Here is a 15,718-nt window from a genome sequence, read left to right as displayed (position 1 = left end):
GTTGTGTCCAACTCTGTGCAACCCCATAGACGGCAGCCCATTAGGCTCCTCTGTCCCTGGGATTCTCCAGGCAAGAACACTGGAGTGGGTTGCCATTTCCTTCTCCAATGCATGAAAGTGAAAAGTGAAAGTGAAGTCATGTCCGACTCTTAGCGACCCCATGGACTGCAGCCTACCAGGCTCCTCCATCCATGGATTTTCCAGGCAAGAGGACTGGAGTGGGGTGTCATTGCCTTGATTACCTATAACCCTTAACGCAATGTAAATAGTTATTACAATGTAAATGTTATGTAAATAGTTGTGGCAAATTCAAATCTTACTTTTTGAAACTTTTTGGAAATTTTTTTTGACCCATGGTTGGTTGAATCTGTAGAGGCAGACCAATGGATACAGAGGGCCGACGGTATTTTTATTTTTTACTGTTAACAAGTCCTTTTCACTAAATACTGAGGATGTCGTTGTTGTTCAGCTGCTGAGTCATGTCTAATTCTGCGACCCCATGGACTGCAGCATGCCAGGCTCCCCTGTTCTCCACTATCTCCCGGAGTATGCTCAGATTCATGTGCACTGAGTCGATGATAATAAGTATAGATGACAGCAAAGTTAACAATGTGGCAAAAATTAAAAGCTGACCACTCTGTCAATCCCTTACATTGGCAGGGAATTTCAGAGGTCTGTGAAATCCCAGGTCTGGGGGCACCTAAAAACTAGACTCCATTATTTGCCCCTTCTTTGCACCCAAGTCATCCTGGATTTCATACACCCTTTCATCCTCTCCCTCTTTCCAGAGTTTGATTTCCAAGAGGGCAGAGCCACCCGGGCTTGGCCTCCAGCCAGACCCAGAATAGGTGCTCAGAAGATACTGGCTGAATGCACTGTGATTCACGTTGACACACTCAACTGAAATAAAAGGGTGAGCAAGCTGATGAAGGGAGAGAGCTGTGTAAAGGAGCAGACAGACCCCAGACCTTAGAGCCAGGCGCCTGGGTTCAAATCCCACAACAGAGTGCAGTTCAGAGGAGCCAGAAGACCTCATCTAGTCAGAAACAGTAAAAGTGAGAGTCGCTCAGCCGTGTCCGACTCTTTGGGACCCCATGGATTACACAGTCCCTGGAACTCTCCAGGCCAGAATACTGGAGTGGGTAACCTTTCCCTTCTCCAGGGGATCTTCCTAACCCAGGGATCGAACCCAGCTCCCCCACATTGCTGGCGGATTGGTTACCAGCTGAGCCACCAAGGAAGCCCAAGAACACTGGAGTGGGTAACCATCCCTTCTCCAGCGGATCTTCCCAAGCCAGGAAACACAACGGGGGTCTCCTGCATCGCAGGCAGATTCTTTACCAACTGAGCTATCAGGGAAGCCAGCAATTGAGGTGGAATCCTTTACTTTCTCAGAACCTCAGGTTGAAGGATGATCATGCTTGATCCAGCATTCTTCTCAAGAACACAAGGCAAGTGTACAGAGAAGGACTGGGTAGATACTGTGCAGATATCAGTAGCTCATGGTCATTTCTCCAGCACCTGCAGCTCATAGTGTCCAGTTTCTCATCCCAGCCCGCAGGTCAGCTTCTCCCCCAAGGAGCTGGTTCGGGAACCTGGCCTTGTAAGTTCCGAACAGCAAAGCTCAGAGCCCGGCACCCAGTAGGCGCTCAACAAATCCATCAGGGCACCATAACATCTAGGCAGGTCACCCTCCCTCCGAACTTAAGTAGGTAACCTCCCAGGCTCCTTCCTGTCTGGTGCCTTTTTTCAGGACAGGTCTAGGAATCACATTTAGGAAAAGTAGGTGGGTGTGAAGAGACTCTGCTTCAAAGGTTAGTGCCTATTTTTGGTTCCCACTTCCGAATCTTCCAGAATTTATTTTTGCCTCCTTAATAAAAAGAGCCCTGTCGCATTTCCTTAGCTTGTCTTCTGGATTTTTTCTTTTTTTTTTTTTTTTAAACCGGTATTTTAAACCGCCCACTGCAGCCATCCCAGGACGCGGAGAGGAGGTGGGGGGAGAGGGGGATGCACAGACAGGTGGAGCGTGTGCCTGCGAAGGCGGGGACCCGGGCGGCGGCGGCCCGAGGGCGGGGAGGGGCGGTGACGGCGTTCAGGAGCCCCACGAGCCCCTGCACCCGGGGGCGGGGGGAGGGTATGCATCTCCGCTCCGACGCCCCGCGCACCGGGGGTGGTGGTGGTGGGGCTCCCGCCTCCAGTCCTCCAACCCCCTCCCCTCCTGCGACCCCAGCACCCACCCGCGGCTGCCTCGCTCCCACCAGGCAGAAAGCCCCTCCGGGCGCGCCCGCGCGCGCCCCCAGAGGCGCCCCGGAGTCGGCCGTAGGGGCGGCGCCGGGGCGGGGCGGCGGCGCTGATGTAATCCCGGCGCCTGGGCGGAAGGATATGGAGCACGGCCGGCTGGCGGGGCGCTGAGGCCGGTTGCCGGGTAACGGAGCGGAGCGGCCGCGGTGCACCGCCCCCCCCCGCCCTCCGCCGAGTGGCGCCGCCGCCGCTGCCGCCGCCGCCGCTTTACGTCAGGCGCCCGCCCCGGCCCGCCCGGCGCTCGGCAGCCGCTCGGAGCCCGCGGAGCGAGGAGGCGCCCCCGCCGCGGCCGCCGCGCCGCCCGGCCGCTCGCTCGGCAGGTACCGCGGGCTGGGCCGGGGCCGGGCCGGGGTTGGGCCGGGGCGGGCGGGGCCAGGCCCCCGGCGTGCGGTGCGCTCCGGGCGCGGAGACCCCGGCGCCTGGGGGGCGCGGGCGGCGGCGGCGCGCGGGCCGGACGATGAGTGCGCACAATGGGCCGCGCTGGGAGCGGCTCTCCGGGGAGGCGAGGCGGGGCGCGAGGGGCCCCGCGGGCCGGGCCGGGCCGGCGGGGTGGGCGCTCGCGGCGGCGCTGCCCCCTCCCTTCCTGCATTGTCCTTTAGGGGCTCTCCCCCGACCCCGGGAAGGGAAGCGGCCGGCGGCGGCGGGCGGGCGCGCGGGCCTGTGGCTGTTTGCGCGTGCGGGGCGGGCCCTGCGGCGCCAGGTCCGGCGAAGGTTATACGGCCGCGCGCGCGCGCTCTGGAGGGCCGGAGCCGGCCTCCTGCCCTGGCCTCCAGCGCGAGCGTACCCCCCGGCGCCACCGAGGAGCGGGGTGGTCGCCGGGGAGAGATGCCTGCGCCCCGAGACCCCCCGGCGCCCCGAGCAGCGGGGTGGTCACCGGAGAGATAGATGCCTGCGCCCCGGGACGGAGCGGGGCGGCGCGCGCTTGTACTCGGGCCTGCCCCGGCTCCTGGAGCAGACCACCGAAATCGTGGCAGAACCCGGGTTTTCGATTTCTCTCCTTCGCTACCTTTCAGTTTTTGTCTTCAAGAGGCAAGCTCAGGAGAGCCAACCTAGCCAAAACAACAACAACAACAACAACTGTAGATTTAGCGGGTTGGGGGGACAGAACTAAATATGGTTTCTGCTAATCACTTGCGGGTGGATGCTTGGATGTCTAGCCCGTGCGTGTGTGCTGTGCTCAGTCGCGTTCCGACTCTTTGCGACTCCCCATGGACTGTATGTAGCCCGCCAGGCTCCTCTGTCCATGGGGATTCTGCAGGCGAGAATACTGGGGTGGCGTTGACATGCCCTCCTCCAGGGGATCTTCCCGACCCAGGGATCGAAACCGGGTATCCCGCATTGCAGGGCGATTCTTTACCGACTGAGCCACCAGGGAAGCCCCCTGGATGCCTAGGATACTTGGATATCGGATACTTGGTCCAGGTTCCTAAGAGTGAGCTTTATACGTCTGGGTCTTTGCTTGTTTAAAAAAAAAAAAAGTGGTAGGAGATGGGTGAAGGGTTGGGGGCAAGCAGTTTTGATAATAGGTGATGTCCGGGGTAAAACTAACTATACAGTCAAATCCTAGAGCTAGCTAGGTGCCAGAGCACCTTGACCATTTCCTAAGACTTTGAATCCGACGTAGGGAGTTCTCCCACTTTCCAGCCTGAAGGTCAAATATTCTTCCATCGGTTATTGTGGGTTGATCCATTCCTAAGTGCCTTTTAGGCTCTTGATGGCATTTCTTTGTGACAGCAGTGATTCCTGAAATTGTCTTTACATGCCTATGTGTGTGCGTAGGTATACACTATTGGGGCTTCCCTGGTGGCTCAGTGGTAAAGAATCTGCCTGCAGTGCAGGAGACCTGGTTCAATCCGTGGGTCGGGAAGGTCCCCTGGAGAAGGTAATGGCTACTCACTCCAGTATTCTTGCCTGGAGAATCCCATGGACAAGAGGAGCATGGTGGGCTGCAGTCCTTGGGGTCCGAAAGAGTTGGACCCGACTGAATGACTAACATTTATACTTACATGAAGCTTCTTGCACTGAATGCTTATTGTGTTCTATATTCAGTTACTGTACTTGCTAAATAATTTTTAGTAATTCAAAAAATATTTACTGTTTCAGTTTAGGCACATGTATAACAGTTTTTACGTAAGCCTGTGTCATCTAGTTTGGCCACTGAAACATTGAAGGAAGTAGAGAATATTACTCTTAAATATTTAATATTGCAAAAGATAGAAGTAGAGGTACAGATGCATTGTTTTTTAGGGAAAGTGCAGGTCTTTACCATGAGGCTAACACAAGGCAAATCTGTAACTGTTTTAAGGGTAATTAGCTTATTTGTTACACAAGTTGCAACCATTTAAGAAAAGTAAATGGAATTTTAGCAACTCTTAAAGATGTCATAGATCACTCTGTGCTTTATTTTGCAGTAGCATTTTCGAAAGCAGTAAGATTGTTTTTATTTTGCTTTGTGTGGAGCAGTGCGGAGCCTAGGTTCTCCTTGTTGTAGCAGCATTTGACTTGGAGCAGTTAATGGCCCTCTGAGCCACTTTTCTCATCTGTAAAATGGGGAGAGTAATGATACCTGTCTCACAGGATGGTTGGAATGATCAGGTGAGGGGAGATGTGAAGTCGTTCTGTCAAGATTCAGTCCCGTTTAAAATATTAGTTGGTGCTAATGTGTCAGGGCTTCCGATTCCTTTTCTGGCTTACAGCTTCCTTAGGCTCCTCCCCGACCCTTCCTACCTGCACTTTGCCCGGCTGTCAGGCCATGTCTCCTAAACACAGATTGGGTCTTGTCAGTCTCTGGCTCAGAAAGCTTCTAAGCCTGACTGTTGTATGGAGACCGGAATCCAGACCCGGCAGCAACGCGTTTAAGGCCCCCGCAGTCTGGCCCCAGCCGCTCTGAACCTCACCTGTCATCTTGGTTCCCTTCTCACACTGCCCCGCGAGAGGGCTCTCAGTTTTCGGATCAGCCTAGCCGCTCCATCCCTTTTGTAATTTTTTTCTCTGGTTGGAATGCCCTGTCTCTCTTCCACCCACTCCACTTTTTTAAAAGTCCACATCTGATTTTAGGTCCTCTCTGGAGCCCTTTGGAAACCCTATCAAAGTGAATTATTCATTTCTGCAGTCACAGTCCTCTATTTTTACTTTCATTATTGCCTGTGTCACGTGTTGTGCTTGTTAAACTCTGGCTGTGGTGACCGTGTCATTGTTTTATCCCCTACATGAAAATGTCTAAATGTTTGCTGAATAAAGCCAAAGTCTGTAATCCACCTTATGAAGAATATTATTATTATAAAGTATTTTAATAACAAACATCGGTACCAACCACGGCACTGGGAATCTGGGAATGAGGTTTTAGGATGTCGAAGATACTGAGCATATTGCTTTTCAATTATTTTTGATCTCTCATAAAACACCAAGTGGTATTTTTATACAAAAATAACAACCACCTCTGCCCTGTATGTTGAAACTTTCAGGGTTCACAAAGCCAGCACTGCCTACTGAAGCCAGTCTCTTGGGAGAGGGGATCAGAGCACACGTTTTAAAACATTCCTTACCTTTGAAATATAATTGCATTCCCAGCAGATTACCAGCTTTTTGTTTAAAACATTTTGGGTGGGTTTATTTTTTGGAGATTTTTATACTCATAAAAAGTAAACTGCTTTTGAGTGTGCTTGTTTAGAGTCTGTCAGGTCTGGATTTGGAAGACTCAGGTTTGTGTCTCGGCTCATCCCTCACCCCTGGATCACTGTGGGCAGGTTAAGGGAATCTCTCTTGAACTTCTGTTTCTTTATTTTGTGAGGAGTCTGTGCTATTCTTGCTTTGCAGTGTCACTTAGGGTGGCTGTTCTTTGTGTACCGTGTGGCCTCGTTCAGATAAAAGGTAAGAGGATGGCATAATTCACAGAACGTTCGTCCTCCTCGTCCCCCAGGCTGGAAACTTTCTTGAGTCTTTTTTTTTCTTGACGAGATTTTTACCAAGTCTGCCTCCATGTGCCTTTTCCACCAACCTTTTTTTTTTTCCTTCCCCCAGCAGTTCCTCTGTCCCTTCCCTCCCTGGCTCTTGTCTGTCCTTGTGGAGGTTGTTCCTGTAGGTAGGCCTGCTGACAGGCCTCCCTTTCTTGAGTCCTCCTGTGTTTTGTTACCAGAATTATTCAATATGTAAAATCAGGTCATATCACACCTGCCCCCCCCAACCCCGCCCCAGGCATATAGCAGAGGTTCTTAACATTTCCCTCCATTCCATCACACCTGAGGGTTATGACCTAGTTCTGTTGGTAGGCTTACTCCCACAAAGATTTTCACCTTGGAGGCATCACCACCTGGCCAGCTGAGAATTAGTGTTAAAGGGTTAGGAAATCATTGAGACCTGTGCCATCTGGCACCATTGTAACTTTCAGCTTCATCTCTCACCACCTGGTATTTCGACTCTCAGACCTCTGGCCACTTCCATGGTTATTTGTCTGACTTCTTTACTCTGGAATGGCTTTTCGGCGTTTTTTTTTCTTCTTAGCAGAATCCTTGATACCGAAGGCTCGACTTCAGTGCTGCTGCATCTATGAAAGAAGCTTCCTCTGACTTTCAGAATCAGCTCCTCACTGTCTGCTCACACAGTGCTTGAGGCTGCCCCACTCAGCTGTTTTTTCTTTCCGACTTTTTAGTTTATTCGTTCCATGGAGTATAAACTCCTTAAGGAAAGAGAGGAAGTTCTTGGCCGTGGCTGACTCTGTCTAGCGTGTCACACCGTCTCTCACACAGTTCTAGCTGGTTTAAATGCTGGGTTGAGTTCACGCAAGCAGGCTCCTTTCTCTGAACTAGGCAGAAGGGGAGTGGGGTTGGGATGGCTGCATGTGCAAGCTTCATGGATCCACGTGACACTCAGAGCAGGGCCCAGCTCATGGTCAGTGCTCAGGGAGTGGCAGCCTTCACCTGTTAATTGCAGCAGGTGTAGTGGTTGGGTAGGTGTGTCGACTGAGTGTATACGTTGCTTACTGTAACAGTGTTCCCAGATTTATTTCTGGCTCCTGTGTAAAGGAAAATAATAATCATCTGGTCTCCCCACCTTCACTCTTCCATTGGTTTTGGGAATAAGCGAAAAAGTGAGTGTTGGGTTGGAGGGCGCTTTTGCAGAAGCAGATGCATGGTGGTGGTCCGGAGTTGCTCTGAAGACCGAGTACGTCTTTCTGTCGGCGAGCTTAAGAGAGTGGAAGAGGGATTGCCGTGTTTTCTCCTCTGTTGTTCTTTAGTAAAGCACGTGTTTTTGTTGTAATCTGGCAGTAGAATCTTACACCTATGTTTCTGTTTTCCTCTCCGGCTGCGAGGGGTCTGGTTGCAGCACGTGGGGCCACTCTGGTCACAGTGCCCAGGCGTCTCCCCGCGGGGGCTCCTGCTGTGGAGTGTGGGCCCGAGGACTGCGGTTTGGCCTGTGTGGTGCCCAGGTTTATCTGCCCCTCAGCATGTGGACTCTTCGCAGACCAGGGGTTGAGCCCACGGCCCCTGCACCACGGGCAGCTTCTTAAGCACTGAACCAGAGGGCCGTCCTCCTCCTGCAGTGTCTGTCAGCGCTTGAAACGCTGTTGCTGCCATCACCTCCGAAGCGCCTTCCTGTCCCTGGGCCTTCTCCGTAGTTCTCTGTCGCTTCCTGTGTCTGCTCAGCAGTCTTGCTCCCGGGCTGGAGAGGGAGAAGCTTGGTGCTGAAAGCCAGCTGTAATTCTGAAACTTTTAATTAAACATTTAGTTACTGTTTTTAAGATTATACGCATTACTGCTTGACAGGTTGTATCCAGCGTGGTATCTTTGATTCTAACGTAATATGAAATTCCCTAAACTTGGAGCAGCATAAGAGTGTGTGTCGATTGCTATTTTACTTATGTTGACCTTACTTATGATTATGAACTTAAAAAAAAAGAATCATTGGAAATCTATATATTCCTAATCAGTCTCTCTTAAAACCCGCCCCAAAAGAGTTGAGGGCGACAGGCCTATCCCAGGGGAGGGGCCTAGCGTGAGTTAGAACTAAAAGCAGTGGGACAGTTTAGAAGGTGAATGGTCGTAAAACCGCCTGCAGGCGTGTGGCTTTGTGTCCGTGCTCTTCGTTAAGGGAGTGGTGGGAGAATGTGCGTTCTGTGAGCGCGGGCTCTGTGTGTGTGTGTGCGTGTGTATCTGCATGTGGTTATGTGACAGGAAGCAAGGCCGGGCTGTGTGTGTGTGTGTGTGTGTGTGCGCGCGCGCGTGCACGTGTGTGCGGTCTCTGCACAGGCAGTGGTCACTCAGCCCAGTGCACCCCCTGACCCAGTCACTTGTGGAGGCGGCGGCGGGCCTCGGCACGTCTTCAGATTTCTTTTTCAGTGATAACGGTTGTTAACCTCAGTAACAGGGAGAGGTGGAGGGCGGGCAGGGATTTGTTTTCCCTTCCAGCCAGGAGTCTGTTTCTAGCCCAGTTACATTTCCCAAAGTACCTGTGGTGTCTTAATCCCAGGACGCAGGACTGTCTCACAACTGTTTGCCCAAGTTTGGGCATCTAGTCAAACTCTTTATTTATTTCTTTTTCCGTTGGTTACTAGCCTTTTCTTAGGTGTCTGATAACCTTTTGCTCCTCGTTAGCATCTTCCTTGAAGATTTTAACGGTGAGAAAGTTGAAAACAATACTTCATTGAAGTATAGTCAACTTACAAAACTGGATTAGGTTTGGTCTCACGACATACTGATTCAGTTATTTTTACACATCGACAGAATGTCACCAGGAGAAAGCGGAAATTGAATAGACGCATTTGTGGTCCTTTATTTGGTGATGGTGGTGGTGGTGACTTGCCACTACTTCCTTTGATTACCACCCTGGATAATGATTACTGATCATATTGTTAATTTTTTGTTAGTATTATCAAAGCTGTTTCTTATTTTTATAAAATATAAAGCTTAATTTATTAAAACTGTATTTTGTATGATTTACCAAAATGCTGTTTTGAATACGCGTGTGTGCTCAGTCACTAAGTCGAGTCCGACTCTGCGACCCCATGGACTGTAGCCCGCCAGGCTCCCCTGTCCATGGGATTCTCCAGGCAAGAGGACTGGAGTGGATTGCCATGGCCTCCTCCAGATCTTCCCGACCCAGGGATTGAACCTACAGTCTCCTGCTTATCCTGCCTTGCAGGTGGATTCTTTACTCACTGAGCCACCTGGGAAGCCCCTGTTTTGAATACAGGCAACTCTGTTAAAACCTGTTTGTTTATTTATTTTTTTAAGCCAATTTTTTTTTTTTTTTTTTTTTTTTTTTTTTAAGTACATGTTGCAAGGCGATCCAACCAGTCCATTCTAAAGGAGATCAGCCCTGGGTGTTCTTTGGAAGGAATGATGCTAAAGCTGAAACTCCAGTACTTTGGCCATCTCATGCGAAGAGTTGACTCATTGGAAAAGACTCTGATGCTGGGAGGGATTGGGGGCAGGAGGAAAAGGGGACAACAGAGGATGAGATGGCTGGATGGCATCACCAACTCGATGGACATGAGTTTGCGTGAACTCTGGGAGTTGGTGATGGACAGGGAGGCCTGGCATGCTGTGATTCATGGGGTTGCAAAGAGTCGGACACCACTGAGCAACTGAACTGAACTGAAATCTAAAAAAGCAGTAAGTTTAAGTTGATTAGAAAAGTCTCTTTCACTCCCTGCCCATCCTGTACTCATCTTGAAAAATGACTGATAAACTTCTTGGATGTCATAGAAAAAGAATTATGTCTGTACTTGTAACTTGTGGAGCCATAGTGGAGAGTGCGATGTGCAAACAAACACTTTGTATCTGGAGTGCTTTCCATGTCAGCGTCTGCATCTTTACTGCTTGTATAGATCCACTTCACTGTTTTCTTTGATGTGCCTGGTTCTCTGTGGTATGGATGTGCCAGAATTTAGTTGATGGAGCGGACTTCCAAGTTGTTATTGTAACACAATAACAACATTTTTGTACATAATGTTTTGGTGAACTTTGATGAGAAACCCCCTTACTCTAGGCAGCCTAAAAAAAGAAAAATGAACCAGCAAGTTTCTGATTTCTTTAAATTATCATTGATAATGATTATGATCATATTAATAATTGTCATAATCATAGTATTAATGATTGCAATCATTAATTGATCGATCAATTAATGTGATTGATTAAATGATCATATTAAACATTTTCTTGGTGGCTTTATTAGTTTTAATAATTTTAGGACATCATCCTGGGCATTTTCTTCTTTAAAGTAGTCGTGAGGATTCAGTTCAGTTCATTCGCTCAGTTTTGTCTGACTCTTTGCAATTCCAGGGACTGCAGCACACCAGGCTTCCCTGTCCATCACCAACTCCTGGAACTTGCTCAAACTCATGTCCATTGAGTCGGTGATGCCATCTAACCATCTCATCCTTTGTCGACCCCTTCTCCTCCCACCTTCAATCTTTCTCAGCGTCAGGGTCTTTTCCAGTGAGTCAGTTCTTCACATCAGGTGGCAAAGTATTGAACCTTCAGCTTCAGCATCAGTCCTTCCAATGAATATTCAGGTCTGATTTCCTTTAGGATGAACTGGTTGGATCTCCTTGCAGTCCGAGGGACTCTTAAGAGTCTTTTCCAAAACCACAGTTCAAAAGCATCAAATCTTTGGCGCTCAGCTTTCTTTATAGTCCAACTCTCACATTCATGCATGACTACTGGAAAAACCATAGTTTCAAGTAGATGGACTTTTGTCGGCAAAGTAATGTCTCTGCTTTTTAATATGCTGTCAAGGTTGGTCATAGCTTTTCTTCCAAGCAGCAAGCATCTTTTTATTTCATGGCTGTAGTCACCATCTGCAGTGATTTTGGAGCCCAAGAAAATAAAGTCTGTCACTGAGGGTGACAGTCCTTAGGGTGCTTACGGTCATTTGGGGCTTTATTTAATTTACAAGTGGTCAGAGTTGGTGGTGAAGGAGGCAGGCGAGGGATTCTTAGAAGCAGCTACAGAGGAGAGTGAGCTCACACTTGTTAAAGCACTTCCTCCACATGAGGCCTCTTGTTGGGGACCTTAGGTGAACTGTCTGTTGTACTCCTGACAGCTCTTGAGAGAGGTGGTGGCGTCTTCATTTTACAGATGAGGAAGCTGGAGCCCGGAGGTCTCAGGACACTTCCCTAAAGTTAACACACGACGCATGGCAGAGCAGGAGCCCCAGCGACTGTCTTTGTAACCTAAAAATGGATGTCCTGTCCACGGCCTGGCTCTTCTGGAGATTCATTCATTTCCACAGTACTTGGCTGCGCTCACAGTGTCCCAGGCGTAGATGCCGAGATGGTTAGATGTGTGGGAGACTTCCACGAGGGGCCGAGGGAGGGAGCGGGGTGCTGGGAGGAGCCCTCGGCTTCCCCCGGCGCCATCCTGCTCGCCCAGGAAGGAGCGGTGGCAGAGGGCTGGGCAGTCTGGAGACAGCCTTGGCCAGGCTTTGGGCTCTATTGGAAGACGAGGGCTGGCACCCCCTCTTGGTCAGCACTGCTGGGAGCAAGCAGCCCGAGGGACACGTGGCCTGATGCCTTGGCCCTGGAGACACTGCATGTGCAGCGGCTGGAGGCTCTGGTCAGCTGGGCTCCCCATGGCAGGCGGTCTTGGGGGGCTGTCTGACCACCCGTGGCCCCCCACACCATCCTGTGCCAGTGGGTGGGGGTGGGGGAGAGTCAGCAGATGGATACACGAGCCATGCGAAGACGTAAGGCCAGAGGGCTGCTGTGTGTTTAGGGTGGACAGGGAATGGCTCCCTGGTGAGAAGACCCTTGAGTGGACACCTGGGGGAAACGAAACAGATGGAGAGCCATCTGAGAGGCAGAGCAGTGCTCGGGAGGGCAGAGCAAGTGGAAGACCCCCATCCTGGGTCATCATGAAGGCAGGACCGGGAGGACTTGCTGATGGGTTGGATGATGTGGAACGTGAGAGGGACCGGAGGAGTCGAGGCTGATTCCAGAGCCTTTGGCTCGAGTAGTGGACTTGCCCTTGATTGATGTTGGGAAGGTCATGGCAAGGATGCTGGTGGTGGTGGTGAGAATGTGTGGGTTTTTATTTTTTTTATTTTTAAGAGACATTGTGAGTTGAGATACTGATTAGACACCTGTCCGGTAGCTTGATGGCTCTATAGTTTTGGGATTCAAGAGAGAGGAGGAGGTGAGAAGAAGTGTGGAGTGATCTCTTTGTAGACATATTTACAGTCATGGGAGTGGAGGTCAGCTAGGCCTGGCCATTTAGAAGGTAGCCGCCTAAGCCACATGCAGCTTCGGAGTGCATGAAATGGGGCTAGATTGACTTGAGATGTTCTGTGTCAAATATGCACCAGATTTCAAAGACTTAGTATGGGGGGAAAGAACATAAAATAAGTCACTAATGACTTTTACCTTGATTATATGTGGAGTGATATTTGGGGTCTCTCAAGTTATAAATATATTATTAAAATGAATTTCATCTGTTTTTCTTCTTTAATATGGCTGCTAGGAACTTTTAAATTACATTGGTGTGACTCGGGTTTTGCTACTGGATCGTGCCAAAGGAGGAAGTGAGTGTAAATAGAGAAGTGCCAGTGAGGCCAGGGCAGAGGAGGGGCGGGGTGGGGGTGGGCATGGTTGTAGTCTCTGCAGCTTGAGGGAAAGAAAAGTGCCAGGGAGCAGGGCACCCTGAACCCCTCTCCCAGATGGGTGTGATTCCAGGAGGGAGCAAGGCTTGGAGCTGGGCTGTCAAGTGGGCTCTCCCCTACCCTGTTTTGTTTTTGTGTTTTAAGTGCGTCTCATCAGAACAAGAAGGCAGCCTTTCCCACAAGAGTTATAGCCTCTGCGTACGCAGCCCTTGGCAGCAGGGAGGAGCCCACATTCAGAGGGCTGGACGCAGTTCACACAGGCGAGTGAGTGTAACCCGCAAAGCCTTGCTCCCGAGGCTTCCTCTCATCTTGCAACCTTCCCCTGATGAAACGACCGTGAGAATTCATTGCCTTCCTTTTCCCGTTCTTAGCCCCTGAGTGAACCTCGCTACCATGTTACCGTCCGCTGCCTAAACTTCTGTTTGGTTTTCTGGTTTACAGGTAGCTCAGGTGGTTGGTACCTCCTCGGCGTGATTTCCACCCACCCCCATTCCCCACCCCCAAGTCCACTTCTGGCCTGCCCAGGGCTCCGGGGCTGCAGAGTGTGCCTGGGCCTTCGCTGGCAGCATGCGGCCTGAGGATTTCCCGGAGCCGCTCGGGGGCTTCTTTTTAGTATGTCAGTAAGTGCACCAGGCGTCCCTGGTGACTCAGAGAGTAAGCCATCTGCCTGCAAGTGCAGGAGACCTGGGATCAATCCTTGGGTCAGGAAGATCCCCTGGAGAAGGGAATGGCAACCCTCTCTAGTGTTATTGCCTGGAGAATTCCATGGACAGAGGAGCCTGGCTTGTAACATTGTACAGGAGGCAGTGACCAAAACCATCTGAAAGGAAAAAAATGCAAGAAGGTAAAGTGGTGTTCTGAGGAGGAGTCAGACACGACTGAGCAACTGAACTGATGTGAGGAGGCTTTACAAATAATTAAGAAAAGAGAAGCAAAAAGCAAGGGAGAAAGGGAAAGATATAGCCAACTGAATGCAGAGTTCTAGAGAATAGCAAGGAGAGATAAGAAAGCCTTCTTAAGTGAACAGTGCAAAGAAATAGAGGAAAACAATAGAATGGGAAAGACTAGAGATCCCTTCAAGAAAATTGGAGGTATCAAGGAAACTTAATGCGAAGATGGGTATAATAAAGGACAGAAACAGTAAGGACCCAACAGAAACAGAAGAGGTTACGAAGAGGCGGCAAGAATACATGAAGAGTTATACAAAAACGGTCTTAGTGACCCAGATAACCATGATGGTGTGGACACACAGCTAGAGCCAGACATCCTGGATTGTGAAGTCAATTGAGCCTTAGGAAGCATCACTACAAACACAGCTAGTGGAAGTGATAGAATTCCGGCTGAGCTATTTCAAATCCTAAAAGATGATGGTTTGAAAGTGCTGCACGCAATATGCCATCAAATTTGGAAAACTCAGCAGTGGCCACAGGACTGGAAAAGGTCAGTTTTCATCCCAGTCCCAAAGAAGGAAGGTGCCAAAGGATGTTCAAACTACCGCACAATTGCACTCATCTCACGTGTTAGTAAGGTTATGTTAAAAATCCTTCAAGCTAGGTTTCAACAGTTTGTGGACCAAGAGCTTCCATATGAACAGGCTGGGTTTAGAAAAGGCAGAAGAATCAGAGACCAAATTGCCAACATCCACTGGTTCATAGAGAAAGCAAGGGAATTCCAGAAAAACATCTGCTTCACTGACTGTGCTAAAGCCTTTGACTGTGTAGATCACGACAAACTGTGGAAACTTCTTAAAGATGGGGATACTAGACCACCGCACCCATCTCCTGAGAAACCTGTACCACCGCACCTGTCTCCTGAGAAACCTGCATGCAGGATAAGAGCAACAGTTAGAACCCGACATGCAACAACAGACTGCTTCAAAACTGGGAGAGGAGTATGTCAAAGCTGTGTACTGGCACCCTGTGTATTTAACTTCTATACAGAGGACATCATGCAGAATGCCAGGCTGGATGACTCACAAGCGGGAATCAAGATAGCTAGGAGAAATGTCAACAGCCTCAGATATGCAGATGACACCACTCTAATGGCAGCAAGTGAAGAGGAACTGAAGAGCCTGTTGATTAGGATGAAGGAAGAGAGTGAAAAAGCTGGCTTAAAACTCAGCATTCAAAAGACGAAGATTATGGCATCTGGTCCCATAAATTCATGGCAAATAGATGGGAAAAAAGGAGAAGCAGTGACAGATTTTATTTTCTTGAGCTCCAAAATCACTGTGCACGGTGACTTCAGCCATGAAATTAAAAGACACTTGCTCCTTGGAAGGAAAGTTATTGACAAACCAAGACAGCTGTAGAGTCAAAGCTATGGTTTTACCAGTAGTCATGTGTGGATGTGAGAGTTGGACCGTAAAGAAGGCTGAGAGCCGAAAAATTGATGCTTTCAAACTGTGGTGCTAGAGAAGACTCTTGAAAGCCCCTTGGACTGCAAGGAGATCAAACCAGTCAATCCAGAAGAAATCAACTCTGAATATTAATTAGAAGGACTGATGTTTCAGCTCCAATATTTTGGCCACCTGGTGTAAGGAGCCAGTTCATTGGAAAAGATCCTGATTTTGGGAAAGCTTGAGGGCAGGAGGAGAAGGGGACAACAGAGGATGAGATGGTTGGGTGGCATCACTAACTCAGTTAACGTGAGTTTGAGCAAGCTCCGGGAGATTGGTGAAAGACAGGGAGGCCCGGTGTGCTGCAGTCCATGGGGTCGCCAAGAGTTGGACACGACTTAGCAACTAAACAACAACTTATATCAGGCGAAGGTTTTTGCTCTTAAATGTTATACTTTTTTTCCTCTTCATATCATTCTCTTG

General features: G+C 49.7%; 1 protein-coding gene across 6 annotated transcripts in view; it reads left to right on the top strand.

The window, feature by feature from the left end:
* Positions 1 to 2,555: 2,555 nt before the first annotated feature.
* Positions 2,556 to 15,718, top strand: part of KIAA0232 (KIAA0232 ortholog) — an 84,028-nt gene continuing 70,865 nt past the window's right edge. For all 6 annotated transcript variants that reach the window (XM_025289648.3, XM_025289645.3, XM_025289650.3 and 3 more), the window contains exon 1: positions 2,556 to 2,621. The gene's annotated coding sequence lies outside the window, so the exon portion shown is untranslated. The remainder of the gene's footprint in view (positions 2,622 to 15,718) is intronic.

This window comes from Bubalus bubalis, chromosome 7 (assembly GCF_019923935.1).
Source record: "Bubalus bubalis isolate 160015118507 breed Murrah chromosome 7, NDDB_SH_1, whole genome shotgun sequence".
NCBI classification, from domain to species: domain Eukaryota; kingdom Metazoa; phylum Chordata; class Mammalia; order Artiodactyla; family Bovidae; genus Bubalus; species Bubalus bubalis.
This window is presented reverse-complemented; position numbering and strand designations above follow the sequence as displayed.